Source organism: Ascaphus truei, chromosome 22, assembly GCF_040206685.1.
Source record: "Ascaphus truei isolate aAscTru1 chromosome 22, aAscTru1.hap1, whole genome shotgun sequence".
In the NCBI taxonomy this organism is placed as follows: domain Eukaryota; kingdom Metazoa; phylum Chordata; class Amphibia; order Anura; family Ascaphidae; genus Ascaphus; species Ascaphus truei.
In genome coordinates this window covers 16,062,825-16,075,802 of record NC_134504.1, presented here as the reverse complement: position 1 = coordinate 16,075,802, position 12,978 = coordinate 16,062,825, and positions in this window count along the sequence as shown.

Genomic DNA, 12,978 nt, shown 5'->3' with positions numbered 1-12,978 from the left:
ACCTCTCACCCCCTCGTAATACACAGGGACACGTACCTTTCACGCTCTCCCAATACACAGGGACACATACCTTTCACCCTCTCCCAATACACAGGGACACCTACCACTCACCCCATCTAATACACATTGACACATACATCTCACCCCTTCCTAATATACACATCAAGGACCCATACAGGGGCGAGAAAACGTTTGTGATCCCCTTAGGATTTTCGCATATTAAACATTTCAAACCTAAAATACCTTTATCACTGTAAGTCCTCATAACAGGTGCAGATAACAAACAAATAACACAAAAACCTGATACCTTTTCAACATTTATTTATCCACAAATGATTCCACATTCACTATCCACGTGTGAGAAAATCTGTGACCCTTTAGATTCAGTACCTGGTGGCGCCCCCTTTAGACTCAGTACCTGGTGGTGCCCCCTTTAGACTCAGTACCTGGTGGCGCCCCCTTTAGACTCAGTACCTGGTGGCGCCCCCTTTAGACTCAGTACCTGGGGGCGCCCCCTTTAGATTCAGTACCTGGTGGCGCCCCCTTTAGACTCAGTACCTGGTGGCGCCCCCTTTAGATTCAGCACCTGGTGGCGCCCCCTTTAGACTCAGTACCTGGTGACGCCCCCTTTAGATTCAGTACCTGGTGGCGCCCCCTTTAGATTCAGTACCTGGTGGCGCCCCCGTTAGATTCAGTACCTGGTGGCGCCCCCGTTAGATTCAGTACCTGGTGGCGCCCCCGTTAGACTCAGTACCTGGTGGCGCCCCCTTTAGATTCAGTACCTGGTGGCGCCCCCGTTAGACTCAGTACCTGGTGGCGCCCCCTTTAGATTCAGCACCTGGTGGCGCCCCCGTTAGATTCAGTACCTGGTGGCGCCCCCTTAAGACTCAGTACCTGGTGGCGCCCCCTTTAGACTCAGTACCTGGGGGCGCCCCCTTTAGATTCAGTACCTGGTGGAGCCCCCTTTAGACTCAGTACCTGGGGGCGCCCCCTTTAGACTCAGTACCTGGGGGCGCCCCCTTTAGACTCAGTACCTGGTGGCGCCCCCTTGAGCAGCAATAACTTCAATTGCGCGTTTCCTGTAATGCCGGTCAGTCTCTCACATCGGGTTTGGGGAATTTTGGCCCATTCCTCCTTACAGAATTGCTTCAGCTCCGTGACATTTGAGGGCGTCCTTGCATGGACAGCTCGCTTCAGGTCCTGCCCTAACATTTCGATGGGGTTTAGGTCCGGACTATGACTAGGCCATTCTAAAACGCGCAATTTCTTCTTCTGCAGCCATTCTTCTGTAGATCTGCTTGTATGTTTAGGATCATTGTCTTGCTGCATGACCCAGTTTCGCTTCAGCTCACGGACGGATGACCTGACATTCTCCTTTAGAATCTTCTGATACAATGCAGAATTCACGGTTGTGTCAATGATGGTAAGCCATCCAGGTCCTGAGGCAGAAAAGCCGCCCCAAACCATCACCCTCCCACCACCATGCTTGACGGTTGGGATAAGGTTCTTCTGTTCGAAACAGTGTTTGGTTTTCGCCAAAAAACGTTTCTCATTGCGGCCAAAAAGTTCTACCTTTGCCTCGTCTGTCCAGATAACATTGTTCCAGAACGCTTGTGGATCATCTATGTGCTCTTTGGCGAGCTTCAGACGGCAGCAATGTTCTTTTTAGATAGCAGTGGTTTCCTCCTCGCTATCCTTCCATGAACACCATTCTTGTTTAGTCTTTTTCTGATAGTTGAGTCATGAACACTCACATTAGCCGAGACGAGAGTGCCCTGCAGATCCTTGGATGTTACTCTGGGGTTCTGTGTGACTTCTTGGATGATTTGCCGGTTTGTTCTTGGAGAGATTTGGTAGGACGACCGCTCGTGGGTAGAGTGACTGTGGTCTGGAACTTTCTCCATTTATCTGACAATGGCTTGGTGGAACCCCAAATCCTTTCTAGACTGATGAGCATCAATAACTGCTTTTTCTGAGGTCCTCAGCGATTTATTTTCATTGTGGTCGTGTTCAGCCCGTAGCGACCGCCCATAGTGGGTGTGACGTCACAGCGACCAAAATCGCTGTAGTCAAAAGTTTTTGAGATTTACCGAGACCGCCGCACCATGTGACTGGCAGCAGCCAATCACATCGCCCCTTGTCGCCAGCGACATCGCACACCGGAGTGCAACTTTCGCGACGGCGATGTCACGGGTTGCGTCGCTGTAGCCATTACTATAAGCGCAGCCTAAGGCTGTGTCCATAGAGGGGGGAGCCCGATCGTCCTCGCGGACGCTGAGGCTCGTCTGCGCAATCAGGAGCGATTGCATGAACTAGCAGACGAGCCAGCGTGCGCGATCGGGAGGCGGGGCACTGACGTCACTGGGCCAATAGCCCGCGAAGCGCAGAGGTCAACGACATCACGGCGCCGACATCGTGACGCTGCTTCGCTCTGATTGGAGGTTTTCAGCCGACAGCGCGCTCAGAAACAGGTTCTGCTGTCGGCTGAAAATCCCTGCGCCTCAGCACGCCTGCGGACGCTCGCGGGAGCCCCCTCTCAAGACATCCTCATTGAGGATGACGGGGCTCATCGCGGAGCGTCCGCACGGCTCAGCGCCGACTGACCTTCTATGGATTCAGCCTAATACAGACCAGGTACTCTGTAAATAAGACTCATGTTTCAACGTCTTGGCCTGTCTCATGAGGTCTCGTGTATTATGTTGCAACGTAAGTTACTCTTCTCATTATGAGAGGCCAGCAGCACTCGTTTCCACCAGCACTGTGTCCACAGCCCTCTGACTCTGCAGCATTGTAGCAATGTGTAGCAGAGTGGAAGAGCTCAGGCAGCATGGTTCTGCGGGTAGGATAAGGTTGCTGTGAGGGGCAGGATAAGGTTGCTGTGAGGGGCAGGATAAGGTTGCTGTGAGGGGCAGGATAAGGTTGCTTCTGTGTTCTTGTCCTGGATCACATGCTGCTTGCTTGTTTTGTCTGCCCCACAAGACAAGGATACAGCCCCAAGGAGAGGCGTCTCTGGCAGCGTGTCCACATGCACAGGGTAAATATGAAGCCTGCACATTATGTAGGGGCTACGTTAAACACAAGCAACTGCTGGGCGTGGAATCTGATATTCTAGTGACCCTGAGGCAGGCGCAGGGAGCGAGTGTGATGGGTAATGGTAAAAGTTACCTAACAATAAACACTGGGTTCACAAGTAAGGGAAATAGTGTATATATAATACTATACAGCAGGGGCGAGCAAACTTTTTATGCCGAGCCCCCTTTTCATCAATGAAATTTCTCGGGCCCCCCCTGCCTGACGTAATCAATCACATGAAAAAAAAAAAAACTTTATTAAACAGTATACAATGTAAATACAAACATGTCTAAATACTTATTTCAACAGCTCGCGCTTGCAAAATTAGGCTGCGTCCAGCGTGCCGCTGAGAGCGGTGACATCACCAACTCTCCAAGCATGAGCACAGGGTGTACTGCATCATTTTGCAAGCACGAGCGGGGAAGCATGGATCGGGGCTATTTTTGTATGTGTGTGTGTGCGCGTGTGTGCGCATTGACTGCTGCTGAGCGCGCTTCAAAGTCAATTTTGTTTGTCTCCCGAAGCGCCAAGCTTTGGATACTGTAAGCCCCCCAGTTTGCGCACCGCTGCATTTAATCACAACACACATACAACCAATCACAACACAGACAAGGCACACATACTAAATCACAACACACACACTAATATCACAACAAACACACACTCAATCACAACCAACACAGACACAACACACACATACTCACAACACACACATACTCAATCACCACACACACACAGACCCAACACACTCACTCAAGCACAACACACTCACTCAATCACAACACACACCACTCAATCACAACACACAACACAGACAGACAGAAACAACACACAATCATAAGTCACAGACTTTCACCTGGGGGAGGAAGTACTACTGTAAGCCTGCTCCTCCTGTCCCCCATGCTGCTGAAAACTGGGACGGGTAACACAGGAGGAGGAGGGGATGTCTGTGTGCAGGGAAGGCCGTGCCCCCGCAGCAAGGCCCCGCCCCCACAGCAAGGCCCCGCAGCAAGGCCCCGCCCCCGCAGCAGGCTGACGGAGCAGCCTCAGCGCGGAACTTCTGGCCGCCCCCGCACAGCTCTGCCCGCCCCCAGGTTTCCCCGCCCCCGCACAGCTCTGCCCGCCCCCAGGTTTCCCCGCCCCCGCACAGCTCTGCCCGCCACCAGGTTTCCCCGCCCCCGCACAGCTCTGCCCGCCCCCAGGTTTCCCCGCCCGCACACAGCTCTGCACGCCCCCAGGTTTCCCCGCCCCACAGCTCTGCCCGCCCCCAGGTTTCCCCGCCCCCGCACAGCTTTGCCCGCCCCCAGGTTTCCCCGCCCCCGCACAGCTCTGCCCGCCCCCAGGTTTCCCCGCCCCACAGCTCTGCCCGCCCCCAGGTTTCCCCGCCCGCTCACAGCTCTGCGCGCCCCCAGGTTTCCCCGCCCCCGCACATCTCTGCCCGCCCCCAGGTTTCCCCGCCCCACACCTCTGCCCGCCCCCAGGTTTCCCCGCCCCCGCACAGCTCTGCCCGCCCCCAGGTTTCCCCGCCCCCGCACAGCTCTGCCCGCCCCCAGGTTTCCCCGCCCCACACCTCTGCCCGCCCCCAGGTTTCCCCGCCCCCGCACAGCTCAGCCCGCCCCCAGGTTTCCCCGCCCGCGCACAGCTCTGCCCGCCCCCAGGTTCCCCGCCCCCGCACAGCTCTGCCCGCCCCCAGGTTTCCCCGCCCCCGCACATCTCTGCCCGCCCCCAGGTTTCCCCGCCCCACACCTCTGCCCGCCCCCAGGTTTCCCCGCCCCTGCACATCTCTGCCCGCCCCCAGGTTTCCTTGCCCCTGCACATCTCTGCCCGCCCCCAGGTTTCCCCGCCCCCGCACAGCTCTGCCCACCCCCGCACAGCTCTGCCCGCCCCCAGGTTTCCCCGCCCACGCACAGCTCTGCCGGCCCCCAGGTTTCCCCGCCCGCGCACAGCTCTGCCCGCCCCCAGGTTTCCCCGCCCCCGCATAGCTCTGCCCGCCCCCAGGTTTCCCCGCCCGCGCACATCTCTGCCGCCCCCAGGTTTCCCCGCCCCCGCACAGCTCTGCCCGCCCCCAGGTTTCCCCGCCCCCGCACAGCTCTGCCCGCCCCCAGATTTCCCCGCCCCCGCACAGCTCTGCCCGCCCCCAGGTTTCCCCGCCCCCGCACATCTCTGCCCGCCCCCAGGTTTCCCCGCCCCCGCACAGCTCTGCCCGCCCCCAGGTTTCCCCGCCCCCGCACATCTCTGCCCGCCCCCAGGTTTCCCCGCCCCCGCACAGCTCTGCCCGCCCCCAGGTTTCCCCGCCCCCGCACATCTCTGCCCGCCCCCAGGTTTCCCCGCCCCCGCACAGCTCTGCCCGCCCCCAGGTTTCCCCGCCCCCGCACAGCTCTGCCCGCCCCCAGGTTTCCCCGCCCCCGCGCATCTCTGCCCGCCCCCAGGTTTCCCCGCCCCCGCACAGCTCTGCCCGCCCCCAGGTTTCCCCGCCCCACACCTCTGCCCGCCCCCAGGTTTCCCCGCCCGCGCACAGCTCTGCCCGCCCCCAGATTTCCCCGCCCCCGCACAGCTCTGCCGGCCCCCAGGTTTCCTTGCCCCTGCACATCTCTGCCCTCCCCCAGGTTTCCCCGCCCCCGCACAGCTCTGCCCGCCCCCGCACAGCTCTGCCCGCCCCCGCACAGCTCTGCCCGCCCCCAGGTTTCCCCGCCCCCGCACAGCTCTGGCCGCCCCCAAGTTTCCCCGCCCCCGCACATTTATGCCCGCCCCCAGGTTTCCCCGCCCCCAGCTCTGCCGCCCCCAGGTTTCCCCGCCCGCGCACATTTATGCCCGCCCCCAGGTTTCCCCGCCCCCAGCTCTGCCCGCCCCCAGGTTTCCCCGCCCGCGCACAGCTCTGCCCGCCCCCAGGTTTCCCCGCCCGCGCACAGCTCTGCCGCCCCCAGGTTTCCCAGCCCTTGCACAGCTCTGCCCGCCCCCAGGTTTCCCCGCCCCCGCATAGCTCTGCCCGCCCCCAGGTTTCCCCGCCCGCGCACAGCTCTGCCCGCCCCCAGGTTTCCCTGCCCCCGCATAGCTCTGCCGCCCCCAGGTTTCCCCGCCCCCACATAGCTCTGCCCGCCCCCAGGTTTCCCCGCCTGCGGACATCTCTGCCGCCCCCAGGTTTCCCCGCCCCCACATAGCTCTGCCCGCCCCCAGGTTTCCCCGCCCCCACACATCTCTGCCCACCCCCAGGTTTCCCCGCCCCCAGCTCTGCCCGCCCCCAGGTTTCCCCGCCCGCGCACATCTCTGCCGCCCCCAGGTTTCCCCGCCCCCAGCTCTGCCCGCCCCCAGGTTTCCCCGCCCGCGCACATCTCTGCCGCCCCCAGGTTTCCCCGCCCGCGCACATCTCTGCCCGCCCCCAGGTTTCCCCGCCCGTGCACAGCTCTGCCCGCCCCCAGGTTTCCCAGCCCCCGCACAGCTCTGCCCGCCCCCAGGTTTCCCCGCCCGCGCACAGCTCTGCCCACCCCCAGGTTTCCCCGCCCCCGCACATCTCTGCCCGCCCCCAGGTTTCCCCGCCCCCGCACATCTCTGCCCACCCCCAGGTTTCCCGGCCCCACAGCTCTGCCCGCCCCCAGGTTTCCCCGCCCCCGCACAGCTCTGCCGCCCCCAGGATTCCCCGCCCCCGCACAGCTCTGCCTGCCCCCAGATTTCCCCGCCCCCGCACAGCTCTGCCCGCCCCCAGGTTTCCCCGCCCCCGCACAGCTCTGCCCGCCCCCAGGTTTCCCCGCCCCACAGCTCTGCCCGCCCCCAGGTTTCCCCGCCCGCGCACAGCTCTGCCCGCCCCCAGGTTTCCCCGCCCGCTCACAGCTCTGCCCGCCCCCAGTTTTCCCCGCCCCCGCACATCTCTGCCCGCCCCCAGGTTTCCCCGCCCCACACCTCTGCCCGCCCCCAGGTTTCCCCGCCCGCGCACAGCTCTGCCCACCCCCAGGTTTCCCCGCCCCCGCACAGCTCTGTCCGCCCCCAGGTTTCCTTGCCCCCGCACAGCTCTGCCCACCCCCAGGTTTCCCCGCCCCACACCTCTGCCCGGCCCCAGGTTTCCCCGCCCGCGCACAGCTCTGCCCGCCCCCAGATTTCCCCGCCCCCGCACAGCTCTGCCCGCCCCCAGGTTTCCCCGCCCGCTCACAGCTCTGCGCGCCCCCAGGTTTCCCCGCCCCCGCACATCTCTGCCCGCCCCCAGGTTTCCCCGCCCCACACCTCTGCCCGCCCCCAGGTTTCCCCGCCCCCGCACAGCTCTGCCCGCCCCCAGGTTTCCCCGCCCCCGCACAGCTCTGCCCGCCCCCAGGTTTCCCCGCCCCACACCTCTGTCCGCCCCCAGGTTTCCCCGCCCCTGCACATCTCTGCCCGCCCCCAGGTTTCCTTGCCCCTGCACATCTCTGCCCGCCCCCAGGTTTCCCCGCCCCCGCACAGCTCTGCCCACCCCCGCACAGCTCTGCCCGCCCCCAGGTTTCCCCGCCCACGCACAGCTCTGCCGGCCCCCAGGTTTCCCCGCCCGCGCACAGCTCTGCCCGCCCCCAGGTTTCCCCGCCCGCGCACAGCTCTGCCTACCCCCAGGTTTCCCCGCCCCCGCACAGCTCTGCCCGCCCCCAGGTTTCCCCGCCCGCGCACAGCTCTGCCCGCCCCCAGGTTCCCCGCCCCCGCACAGCTCTGCCCGCCCCCAGGTTTCCCCGCCCCCGCACATCTCTGCCCGCCCCCAGGTTTCCCCGCCCCTGCACATCTCTGCCCGCCCCCAGGTTTCCTTGCCCCTGCACATCTCTGCCCGCCCCCAGGTTTCCCCGCCCCCGCAAAGCTCTGCCCACCCCCGCACAGCTCTGCCCGCCCCCAGGTTTCCCCGCCCACGCACAGCTCTGCCGGCCCCCAGGTTTCCCCGCCCGCGCACAGCTCTGCCCGCCCCCAGTTTTCCCCGCCCCCGCATAGCTCTGCCCGCCCCCATGTTTCCCCGCCCCCACACAGCTCTGCCCGCCCCCAGGTTTCCCCGCCCCCGCACAGCTCTGCCCGCCCCCAGATTTCCCCGCCCCCGCACAGCTCTGCCCGCCCCCAGGTTTCCCCGCCCCCGCACATCTCTGCCCGCCCCCAGGTTTCCCCGCCCCCGCACAGCTCTGCCCGCCCCCAGGTTTCCCCGCCCCCGCACATCTCTGCCCGCCCCCAGGTTTCCCCGCCCCCGCACAGCTCTGCCCGCCCCCAGGTTTCCCCGCCCCCGCACATCTCTGCCCGCCCCCAGGTTTCCCCGCCCCCGCACAGCTCTGCCCGCCCCCAGGTTTCCCCGCCCCCGCACAGCTCTGCCCGCCCCCAGGTTTCCCCGCCCCCGCGCATCTCTGCCCGCCCCCAGGTTTCCCCGCCCCCGCACAGCTCTGCCCGCCCCCAGGTTTCCCCGCCCCACACCTCTGCCCGCCCCCAGGTTTCCCCGCCCGCGCACAGCTCTGCCCGCCCCCAGATTTCCCCGCCCCCGCACAGCTCTGCCGGCCCCCAGGTTTCCTTGCCCCTGCACATCTCTGCCCTCCCCCAGGTTTCCCCGCCCCCGCACAGCTCTGCCCGCCCCCAGGTTTCCCCGCCCCCGCACAGCTCTGCCCGCCCCCAAGTTTCCCCGCCCCCGCACATTTATGCCCGCCCCCAGGTTTCCCCGCCCCCAGCTCTGCCGCCCCCAGGTTTCCCCGCCCGCGCACATTTATGCCCGCCCCCAGGTTTCCCCGCCCCCAGCTCTGCCCGCCCCCAGGTTTCCCCGCCCGCGCACAGCTCTGCCCGCCCCCAGGTTTCCCCGCCCGCGCACAGCTCTGCCGCCCCCAGGTTTCCCAGCCCTTGCACAGCTCTGCCCGCCCCCAGGTTTCCCCGCCCCCGCATAGCTCTGCCCGCCCCCAGGTTTCCCCGCCCGCGCACAGCTCTGCCCGCCCCCAGGTTTCCCTGCCACCGCATAGCTCTGCCGCCCCCAGGTTTCCCCGCCCCCACATAGCTCTGCCCGCCCCCAGGTTTCCCCGCCTGCGGACATCTCTGCCGCCCCCAGGTTTCCCCGCCCCCACATAGCTCTGCCCGCCCCCAGGTTTCCCCGCCCCCACACATCTCTGCCCACCCCCAGGTTTCCCCGCCCCCAGCTCTGCCCGCCCCCAGGTTTCCCCGCCCGCGCACATCTCTGCCGCCCCCAGGTTTCCCGCCCCCAGCTCTGCCCGCCCCCAGGTTTCCCCGCCCGCGCACATCTCTGCCGCCCCCAGGTTTCCCCGCCCGCGCACATCTCTGCCCGCCCCCAGGTTTCCCCGCCCGTGCACAGCTCTGCCCGCCCACAGGTTTCCCAGCCCCCGCACAGCTCTGCCCGCCCCCAGGTTTCCCCGCCCACGCACAGCTCTGCCCACCCCCAGGTTTCCCCGCCCCCGCACATCTCTGCCCGCCCCCAGGTTTCCCCGCCCCCGCACATCTCTGCCCACCCCCAGGTTTCCCGGCCCCACAGCTCTGCCCGCCCCCAGGTTTCCCCGCCCCCGCACAGCTCTGCCGCCCCCAGGATTCCCCGCCCCCGCACAGCTCTGCCTGCCCCCAGATTTCCCCGCCCCCGCACAGCTCTGCCCGCCCCCAGGTTTCCCCGCCCCCGCACAGCTCTGCCCGACCCCAGGTTTCCCCGCCCCCGCACAGCTCTGCCCGCCCCCAGGTTTCCCCGCCCCTGCACAGCTCTGCCTGCCCCCAGGTTTCCCCGTCCCCGCACAGCTCTGCCCGCCCCCAGGTTTCCCCGCCCCCGCACAGCTCTGCCCGCCCCCAGGTTTCCCCGCCCCCGCACAGCTCTGCCCGCCCCCAGGTTTCCCCGCCCCCGCACAGCTCTGCCCGCCACCAGGTTTCCCCGCCCCCTCACAGCTCTGCCCGCCCCCAGGTTTCCCCGCCCCCGCACAGCTCTGCCCGCCACCAGGTTTCCCCGCCCCCGCACAGCTCTGCCCGCCCCCAGATTTCCCCGCCCCCGCACAGCTCTGCCCGCCCCCAGATTTCCCCGCCCCCGCACAGCTTTGCCCGTCCCCAGGTTTCCCCGCCCCCGCACAGCTCTGCCCGCCCCCAGGTTTCCCCGCCCGCGCACAGCTCTGCCCGCCCCCAGGTTTCCCCGCCCCCGCACAGCTCTGCACGCCCCCAGGTTTCCCCGCCCGTGCACAGCTCTGCCCGCCCCCAGGTTTCCCCGCCCGTGCACAGCTCTGCCCGCCCCCAGGTTTCCCCGCCCCCGCACAGCTCTGCCCGCCCCCAGGTTTCCCAGCCCCCGCACAGCTCTGCCCGCCCCCAGGTTTCCCCGCCCCCGCACAGCTCTGCCCGCCCCCAGGTTTCCCCGCCCCCGCACAGCTCTGCCCTCCCCCAGGTTTCCCCGCCCGTGCACAGCTCTGCCGCCCCCAGGTTTCCCCGCCCCCGCACAGCACTGCCCGCCCCCAGGTTTCCCCGCCCGCGCACAGCTCTGCCCGCCCCCAGTTTTCCCCGCCCGCGCACAGCTCTGCCCGCCCCCAGGTTTCCCCGCCCCCGCACAGCTCTGCCCGCCCCCAGGTTTCCCCGCCCCCGCACAGCTCTGCCCGCCCCCAGGTTTCCCCGCCCGTGCACAGCTCTGCCCGCCCCCAGGTTTCCCCGCCCCCGCACAGCTCTGCCCGCCCCCAGGTTTCCCCGCCCCCGCACAGCTGTGCCCGCCCCCAGGTTTCCCCGCACAGCTCTGCCCAGCTCCAGGTTTCCCCACCCCCGCACAGCTGTGCCCGCCCCCAGGTTTCCCCGCACAGCTCTGCCCAGCTCCAGGTTTCCCCACCCCCACACAGCTCTGCCCGCCCCCAGGTTTCCCCGCCCCCACACAGCTCTGCCCGCCCCCAGGTTTCCCCGCCCCCGCACAGCTCTGCCCGCCCCCAGGTTTCCCCGCCCGTGCACAGCTCTGCCCGCCCCCAGGTTTCCCCGCCCCGCACAGCTGTGCCCGCCCCCAGGTTTCCCCGCCCCCGCACAGCTCTGCCCAGCTCCAGGTTTCCCCACCCCCGCACAGCTCTGCCCGCCCCCAGGTTTCCCCGCCCCCGCACATCTCTGCCCGCCCCCAGGTTTCCCCGCCCCCGCACAGCTCTGCCCGCCCCCAGGTTTCCCCGCCCCACAGCTCTGCCCGCCCCCAGGTTTCCCCGCCCGTGCACAGCTCTGCCCGCCCCCAGGTTTCCCCGCCTGTGCACATCTCTGCCCGCCCCCAGGCTTCCCCGCCGTGCACAGCTCTGCCCGCCCCCAGGTTTCCCCGCCCCCGCACAGCTCTGCCCGCCCCCAGGTTTCCCCGCCCCCGCACAGCTCTGCCCGCCCCCAGGTTTCCCCGCCCGCGCACATCTCTGCCCGCCCCCAGGTTTCCCCGCACGCAGCCTGCGCCCCCCCTAAATAATCTGGCGCCCCCAGTTTGCGCACCTCTGCAGTATATAGTATACAGATTTATCCATTTTACAGCTATGTTTAAGTAGGTACTATATTATACAGTATATATATATATTTTTTAAAGAAGCAATCCAAGCAATATTCTGTAGTGTTAGATAAGATTAGATACTTACTGCATTATTATTTTTTTCATTCAGCTCAATGCCATTTTTAATGAGTTTTAAAGGAGCAATACAAGCAATATCCTACATCAGCGGTGCGCAAATTGGGGGGCACGGCCAACAGGGGGGGCGGGAGAATTTCTAGGGGGGGGCGCAAAGGTTACAGAGCCCCCGCACTCTTCCCCACGACATTCAAATTAAATGCCGGGAGAGGCGAGGCCTCTGTAACTCCCTTACCTGCTGCGAGCCGGGTCTTCGGAGACGCGTCGCCATGGCAATGTGGCGTCAAAAGACGCAGCAGGGTCATGTGACGTCAACAGTCGCCACGGCTGTTCCTGTTTGTGATCATTTGTTGCCAATGTTCCCAGCCGTTTGAGCTGCAAACTGTAACAATAGATAATGTTACCTTAGTCATATAAGGATACATTGTAGCTGCTGAGTTACACTAACGGATTTGAAACTGAAAGGCGGCCATTTAGTGAACCCGGGGAAGCAGGATCTTTGCGGATCGATGACGGGAAAACGCATCGATCAGCAGCGTAGGTAATCCATCGTCAATAAAGGGAATCAAAGGCTGCACATCTATTAAAACAAATATATATAAATAGCTCTTTTTAAAGTGCCTCTTTCAGGGCCGCAGACAGATTTCCCAGGCCCAGGATTAGAGTTACGTCCGGGGCCCCCGCCCCCAGCGGTATTGCGAGCCCCCCCCCCCCATTTCACACATCACAACTCCCCTCTATTTCCCACCCTCTTCCTATGTATTTCTCTCCCCTCCGTGTCTCACTCCCTCTTCCTCAATCACCCCCCCTCCCACCTCGCATGTATTTCTCTCCCCTGTGTCTCATTGTAACACCTTCTTTTCCTCACTCACCCACTCCCTCCCTCTCCCCCCTCTCCTCTCACTCAATCCCCCCCACAAAATACATATAACCCCACTCCCCCAATACATATAAAAAAAAAACACTCCCCCCAATACATATTAAAAAGCCCCCCACTGCCCCAATACATATAAACAAGCCCCCCACTGCCCCAATACATATAAACAAGACCCCCACTGCCCCAATACATTCTTACCTTGTGTATGGTCTGCGGGGGGCCTGGCGGCCGGCACTGCAAGTTGGGCCCGACCTCTGTCCAGGCCCGGCTGCCGGTCCTCTCGCGGCCCTGGCTCTCCCTCACTGCAGGCCTCTATCCCTCTGTCCCACGCTGAGCTGGCGCGCGCTGGGCCTCTCTCCATGCCGCCGCATGCCGGATGCTGGGTCAGGCCTATTGCCGGCGCTGACGTCACAGAGGCCCGGCGGCGTGGGGCAGTGATAGAGGCCTGCAGGCACCTGAGAGAGAGCTGAGGCCCGGTCACGAGAGGACCGGCAGCCTGGCCAGAGGTCGGGCCAACTTG